At 37.9% G+C, this 8,335-nt stretch overlaps 1 long non-coding RNA gene across 1 annotated transcript; it reads right to left on the bottom strand.

Moving 5' to 3' along the window:
• Nucleotides 1-3,058: 3,058 nt before the first annotated feature.
• On the bottom strand, nucleotides 3,059-6,749 carry LOC138068141 (uncharacterized). Its single transcript, XR_011142788.1, has 3 exons — nucleotides 6,556-6,749; nucleotides 4,777-4,904; nucleotides 3,059-3,100 (listed from the first exon to the last, which is right to left on the bottom strand). It is a non-coding gene; the product is annotated as an uncharacterized lncRNA (long non-coding RNA).
• Between the last annotated feature and the right edge of the window lie 1,586 nt (nucleotides 6,750-8,335).

The following is an 8,335-nucleotide window of genomic DNA, read 5'->3' as shown; positions in this document are numbered from 1 at the left end:
GAGCCCTTAAATATATCTATTTGAAATGGTTTTCTGACTAACCAACTGGTAAATTAATATTAATTGGTGTTTGAGAGGGGGAAATTTATAAGCTTTTTTCTACTATGGATTTTCTTATGACAAAGAAATTTCTGAATGAATTTATAGCTGAGAGGGTTAATTAAATATTACCTCTGGATGTCTGAACATGGGCGAGTATGTCCCTATTCTAAAAGGAACATAATGCTTTCAGCTTGGTATGTTTATTTTGCTATTTACTAATAAAGTTTAGTTTATTTATTGAAAGAATTATTTATTAGATGCATTGTGAAAAAAAAGCCCCACAATATCATGGCTTAATAACATTTACTTTCACTTGCTTCTTAAGCTGATCAGGGTGTTACATTTTAAATAATGAAAACCTGTGTTGTGGTGTTCTTTTTGCTATATTAGACTGGAAACAACTGAACACAAACATGACTGATATTAAGCACTGTTTAAAAGCAATGATGAGAAAAGAAATAATGTTGCATTAAACCACTGCATTACATCTTCTAAAGCTGCAACAATTGAACATGCATCATAATGCTGTTAAATAGCTTTTCTATCAATAGTGCTAGCTAGCTACAATGCAGTAGCTTAATTAAGTTTCTTTCATCCTTTATTTATTAGGTTTTCATGCCATAATAATAATAAAAAAAGATTTGCGGCTCTAATAAAGTGCCACAACTGCCATATTTCTTTCATATATTATTAATCTGTGAGTTAATAGGTATTTGAATCTTCTCTGTTTTGGTCATGATAAATTGGTACTTCACTGCAAAAAACAAAAAAGGAGAGCAAATCAAAATATTTACAACATACTATGATTTGCTATGCAGTTTAATGTCATAATTAAGTAACAACTAAGATTATGAATCAAGTTTGCATGTTTGTAGGTCATGTGGACACGTGGTTCACATAAACTACAACCTTCATACGAGCTATTATTAGTCACACTGTTAAAATTACATACCCCTAAAAAGTATCTGAAATAACTTTGCTATGTAACAAAATGAATTTGGAACTTTCCTTGTCTCATGACTTAGAGACAAATGCCTTTTCCTCCTGGACAGAGACAGCTTTAGGTCTCCACTGAAACATCAAACACTCCCTTCATGATTCATCCGATACTGAAGCTAAAGCCTGCCACTGGTCACAACCGGACTGTTATCCTCTCTGCACTTCAAACCATTTTCTTTTTAATTAAAAAAAAAAAATTGAGAACTCTATATACGTATTTTTTTATCTTGGCTGGTTATCTTTTAATAGACACATTTGGATTTGTATTATGTGTAATAATCCTGTCAGAGACTAGCAGGTAGAAGGAATCAGAGAGGCAAGATAAATTCAGATGCTCCCACTGTCCTGCAGCGCGCCACGGGGAGGCACGGCCAGGCGCTTGGTGCTCTCTGTAGGGAGCTCCTTTAGGAATGCTTTCCCGCAGCTTTTCTCTCTCAGATATGGGGCCAGCACAGCACTGGCTTGCGCTGTCCCTCCCTGAGCTGGCCTCTGCCTGCTGCTTAAGAGGCCAGAGAAAAGAGGTGGATCCCTCTTTTCCTTATACTACTGGTGTACCAAAGGAATAAAGATACGTGTTGCTCATCATGCTTACCTTGAAACAAATTAGCTGCTGATCAGCTGCTAATAGCACGAGTATTGGACACTCTGTAGTTAATATCTTGTGGTTTTAAAATAAAGAAAAATTTTTAAGTTTGGTTAGGACACAGGCTTACAGCAATCTGACCAGGGCCTGTACAGTTTTAGGATTTGACACTATTTCAGGACTGGAGACTTCAGAAAATACTGGTTGGCAGCAAATTCCTGTTTGGAAAGAGGTACAGCTTTTCAAAGTACTGGTGACAGAAGACTATATAAAATAGTCTTCTATTCTATAAAATATATAAAAGTCTATATAAAATATATATTTTACTGTTTGATTAGCAAATGAATGAATTAAAAAATAACAGCAACGTATAGGCTATTGAGTTACAAACACAGCCTGGAATACGGAGTTTGTTTCTGGCCTAAAGCTAGGGGAGAAGAATGGGTGAGCGTTAACATCAGTTAGGTAACAATCCAATGTAGCCACTTCCTGTTGAACTTTATTCAAATAATTAAGTATTTCCACGGTTCAGTTGTGGACAGTCCAAGCCTTCTGCAAAGTAACTGTGAATGAAGACTACAGTGCTTTAACTTAAACTTCTTTCAGCCATTATGAACTTAGTAATGGATAAATTCAGTTCCACCTCACATCAAACTCTGGTTAACTAAGTTTGTCAGTATAATAACTGGCTGAATGTAGCATATAATTGGCTAGCATCAGATTAAAAGGCATTTCATTTCAGTCCAGCTCAAATACATGGTAGGGTAAATGCTTTAATAAGGCAGCTCCCATCAACAAAAATCAGGAATTGCGCACTGAATGTCTATATCTCTGTGTATATGAATTGGAGATCTCTATTAAAACTAATTCACTGTGAATGCACATACCCATGCAAATCATGGGAGCTTTTTAACTCAATGGATAATTATGCCACAGGGAAAAAGTTAAGTTCATCCTGTAATTTGTGGCAGTTGTGCTTATAGGAGTAGCATTGGAGTAGGAGCGACACCAATCATCATCGATAAAAATAATTTAGTTTTAAGAGTGCAAGCAAATACTTAAGGCAGGAATCTAGTCAGACTTCTCAGAAGATACATTCCCTTCAGATGCCTTGGGAGCCCTTAAAAAAGGTCATGGAAAATCCATGCCCTTGGAGAAGAGGTTCACAGGAACAACTTTCAGCAAACTAGACTCTCTACTGCAAAAGGTGCAGCCAGTCTCAGTAAGATATTCTGCAGCAATACTAGAAGCAGAACCATGGGAGAGACCTCGCATACATTTAAGAGGATGTTGCACAGCCATATGCTGAGCAAATGTTCAAAAAAGACATTCATCCACCCTCAGCACAGAAGGGAGCGAGTTAGCCATGCGGCTTCTCCCACGTACACAAGGAGGCAAGTAGGCATGTACAGCAGGAACCGTGTCATGCTTACCAAGGAACTCTGAGGCTGATTACCCCTTGTTGGAAGTGTAGAGCTAAAACAGAAGGAGAAAATAGTCTTACGTGCTTCAGTTTCTTATTATTTTTCTCTTTTCACCAGAAGCTGAATCATTGTAAACACCAAGCTCTGTTTTTCTACTTTCAGAACAAAACACTGACTGCTAAAATATACACTGTTTTTTAACCTTTACAATGTTGCTGTCCTACATTCCAAAACACTTCCAAAAATCTTCATTTTGCTACCAGCTATCTGTTTTGAATCGACACGTACATATCATAATTGCAATAAATAATATTATTTAATTAATGTTGTCCATTTGCATGCACAGTAACTTCCATTTGTATGCATACAATTCACTCAGTCTGTGGTCTATAAGTGGCAAATAACACCACTTAACAGCTGTTAAATAGGGTAATCACCTGTTGTTATCCACAGGTAGCTTTAATTCAAATGCTAATTGCTCTCAGTGCTCTACTTACAAACCTGCCCCAATGTCAGATACTGTATGTGCTGCACCAGATGGATGTGAGAGTGAAATAGATTGTACTGTCCCTCCTCAGGAAAAAAACAGAATTATAAACAACCCTGCTACCCTGGAGTGTCGTGAAAAAAAGATGGCACAAGACTTAAACGGTGATGGTCTTTCTGAAAGCAAGAATTACAGAAAAAAGGAATGAATGGGGAAAATGAAGAAAAGGATTGCAAAAAGGACATTTAAAAAAGTCAGAAATAAGAGTCAAAGGGGAAATTTTGTATGAGAAGGTGCTTCAGCTTACTTAAAACTGAAATGAGTTAACATTCACCATTGGTAAATTCAATTCCAGACAATTCAGAAACAGGTGTTGCAGACATATGTCATGTCCAGCCTAAACTGATAGGACATGAGAGGTAAGCTGCTGGAACAGGTTAGATGTTCGTAAAAATTTAATTGTAAAATAAAAGTTCTTGTCTGATACTGGCAAATTCTTAATTTTCCAGAGACTACTAGTAAATTCTTGACAAAAAATTTAAAAAAAAGTCTTCAAACATTGCTTTCCTCGGTACAAATACCTGAAAAACACACTGTACTGCTCCTCATAGCAAGGAACTTTAAACTATTTGTTGCTAATTTAATCTCCAGTATACCCAAGCCTCTTGCCATCTGAAAGTGCAGCTTCATGTCATGCTTAATTTGATCCAGCTGTGCCACTGTTACAGTCAAGGTTTAATTCTGAAGTCTCCTTTCCCCTCTTAACTCCATTGGTAAGTTCCTCACCTCTCCCTCGTGTTGGCGCTAGCCATTCACTACGTTTCTGGAAGATGACTCACTGATCTGATGGGAAACGAATTTATCTGGGGCAGAGATACATCGATATCTAACCCCAGTTAGGCTGGGATAAGCCTGGCGTGGAGCTATGCCCTAAATGGTTTTGTTTCTTGTTCCTATCCAGAGAAGCTCCTGGCTGCACAGCTGAAGTTTTTATTTTAGGTCCATAACTGTAAAACGGCCATTTATTCAGTAATTCAGTCAGCTTTTTACTGCACTGGGATGACTTACCTGTGGTATTCGGTAAAGACCTGCTATTTTGTGGGTGAATGAGGCTACGCATCAATTGTTCAGTAGCAGGATCCCCTTGCCCAATTTCTACCCTTTGGTTTGTTCAGCGGAGATAGTTCCATTAGGCACCAAAACTACAATCAAAATAACTCTCATCTTCGGAGTAGACATACCTTTCCACTGAAACAAGGTGTTGACCTCTGGAAATGATTGTTAGCACAGGGCCACGTTTTACTGTGCCTCAACATATTGCTTTAGTTCAACTAAAGGAGATAAACATCATCTGAAGTGAAATCTGGCTCTGAGAAATAAAATGAAGTATGTAAACATCACATATTGGACAGATCAGCAACAGGAGTAGGTTTATATTATATTTATAATATAAAGTGCAGAGCCCTGGCTTTTGAGAAAGAATGGTTCAAAATTTCCAAATACAAACCCTAAATAAAAAAACATACTCAATTATGCCCCAGTTCTCTGATGTGTGTGCTCATGCTGAGGTGAGAAATGGAAGAAAATAGTGACCTGTTAAGCCCAGTTCACTTTAAATCTTGATGCCCTGTTTTAGTGCCATAATTGAACTGAACATCCAGTAACAAACAACATTTATCTGTGAATATTCAGTCAATTATTTCAGCCATCGAGAGGAAAGAGTTGGATAGAGTTGGACTAGTTTGTTGGATAGTTATGACTCAAATTAACGTACCTTTCATTTTCATGACTGGTTTTTTTTTCCTACATATTTTGCTTACAGGAAAGGACAAAAGGAAATAAATGTTTATCCCTCAAAGCCGCTTCTAGCGAACCGAATGCCCAACCTTCCGGATTTTTCCTGAAGTGAGACATGACAGTGTATATCTTCAAAAATGAACAACTGAATGAACAAGTCCCTCCTTGCCTTAAATTAAAGTAGGTGAGGAAAATTATGGCAGCTGAGATAGAAACAAACTTGTAAATACTTTCCAGTAAGCTCAGATGAGTACCTCACCCACTTCTTACTATGCAGGGAAGCTTAGGTTATCAGAGGTAGAACATGAGATAGGCTGAAATTCTTCCTTATTCATAGCTGGAAAAAAACCCACTACCCATAGGATTAAAAAAAAGACTGAAATGATAAAATTCATCTGCGAAGCAGAGCTTATGACATGAGTTGCACAACCAGCCTGCAACTGCTGCTATGGATTTGCGTATTAAAGGATATATAGCAACTTCCAAAGGGAGATTTCCATTTAGTGATGTACACAAACCACTGGCTATATTTTTGCCCAATTCACTATTCTAACATGTTCTCATGCAGCTTCGCAGCTTCACAGGATGCTTCTAATCTTCACAAAAGACAACCCTGATGTCTTCACCAAGACACACCAGTAATCAGGGATTTCTCGTCAGAAGGTTTGTAAGGATCTGGAGAATCCGAAGCTAAATAATAATATTTCTGCAATGAGCGGAGAAGGGGAAGGGTACTGAGCGTCTCGGGGAAAGAACTGAGGAACGGAATGGTTTCCATATTCTTACATGACTGGGCTATGTCATGCATAAATTTTCCTGCCATAAAAATTGCTTCTTTTCATTACAAAAATTATCAGGTGAGATGTGCTTTGATGAGAGACCCATCAGCACATCTTGTGATGGTAAGACTGATCTGGAACTCCTCAGAGAAGCTGGCACCGGTTCAAAATTGTCTGGTTTAAATGGCATTGGCTTTTGCCTTCCTAACATCCTAATGGTATTTAATGGTCACGACTGGGAGGCAAAAGATGAGGGAAAGAATATAAAAGACAAACAGGTGGAAAAATTGACTCTTTCCGGAGGAGGAACAAAAATATTTAGCTCACTGTCTGGATAATTTCCTCATTCTGTTATCTCAGATTCAGTTTAGTTTAGGAGAAGTGGAATGAAGAGTACTAAAATCCCAACACAAAAGTTCACAATTTCTTGTAGATGTTACTCACCTCAAAAGCTCTTCTGAACAAAATGGTAAAGCTGAGAACAAAAGAAAATTTCTTGGCTGCTGTTAGACATAGCAGAGGCGGTGCAGTGTGAACAATGCAAGTCTCAAACACAGATAATCATCAAGTACCCATGCAATAGGATTACCAAGGCAACAGGCAATGTTACAATAGTGGTGGCTGTTTTTAAGTACAGTAGATTTCTGAAGTGAGGAAACCTAGGTAGACGGACAAATGAGAACAAAATGAGCGGGTTACAACTGGAAGAAAGAGAAACTGATTTAGGAAACAAGATATAAGGACGAACAATGTAATTAAATACGCAAGTATATTATTAAATGTCAGAAGATTTAAGATTTCCAAATAAAATGCATTTCTCTTGGATTGCAATTCTATATAATTATGTTTTAAAACCTTATCCTGTCAATGAATATCGAGTAAACGCAGCTTTAGAGTCATTTCAGGTAACAGCCAGAGGTAAGTTAAGCCATTTCCACTAGTTTTGTTCAAGGAATCTGACGCAAGATGGGAGCAGGAGTTGACAAGGACAAGAGACATGACAGCAGTTTTGAAGATTAACACAGTGGAAAGAGATGAAAAGAGCCAGAGCAGAGATGAAACGAAGGTTAGAAACAGGATGTAAAGAGTAAGAATCAGGCGATCAACATTTAGAAAGGACATGGGTCTGCTGAACCATTTAATCACATGGGGCGTGGGGAAGAAAGCAGATAACAGCAAAAATTAACTGATGGGAAATTTTGAAGACAGTTAGATATCTGAAAGAATCTAGGTTTTTTATGCTAATCAAATGCTTCATTAAACTCATTGATCTTCCATTTGAGTTTGGCATGCAAATACAGATTAGAAAGCTTTCACCACACTTCCAGTGCTGCTTTATCTCATCTGCCCAGAAGGAGGACTGCTCACAGCCCCCACTTTTGGAAGTGTATGGAGCTGTTTATGAGTTGTGAGTTACAAATAGACATCTCTTTAATATCAGAGGTATTCTAATGTCTGGTCCTAGGCGACACTACACGTAATTTTTTTTTTTATACTGGGCACAATTTGCTCTCAAATACCTCATGTCCATAGATTTTTTATTAAAATGATTTTATAATGCTTGTTTACTGAAAGAAGTATGCAAGTTAATATAGGAACAGATGCATCACCCAGCAAGCAGACATCAGAACAAAACTACATATCCCATGTCTGATCACTCTTGTTCGATACTGCCATTCAAAAATGAACATATCATTTTAAATTGGGCTGCTAAGCTATCACAACTTACCATTGACAACTTTCACAAAAATAGATCAGTTAACCTTTTTATTGCTGTTGTAAAACATCCCCTCTCTGCCCTCTTTATGTCCAAACTCTCCCGACCTCTTGCACTTTTCTGCCTGTTTCCAGAGGTTTACCTCCTTCTGTAAGAAAAAATCTAGATAAACAATTGATTTGGTACAAACCACTGTCAGAAGGAGGAAGACGCAAACCTCTAAGCCGATCTGCTGTGAACAGACTAGAAACTCTCTCTGCTTTAGAAGGTCATTCTTCCTCAACTTTCTCGTTCATAGCTCCCATAAAAAAATACACTGAGTTGTATTAAGTTACGTAATTTTTGCAAGACTTAAGCAAAAGTCTAGAAACCACACCCACCCACACATGCAATAGGGCACCAGAAGGCCACTGTCTGCAGCAGTCATTGTAAGCCACTGCTGAGAATACTGCAGTTTTCCATTTCTGCCAGGCAGAAGATACAAGTCTGTTGCACACCAAGTTTCAG

Source organism: Struthio camelus, chromosome 9 (genome assembly GCF_040807025.1).
Source record: "Struthio camelus isolate bStrCam1 chromosome 9, bStrCam1.hap1, whole genome shotgun sequence".
Taxonomy (NCBI): Eukaryota; Metazoa; Chordata; class Aves; order Struthioniformes; family Struthionidae; genus Struthio; species Struthio camelus.
This window is presented reverse-complemented; position numbering and strand designations above follow the sequence as displayed.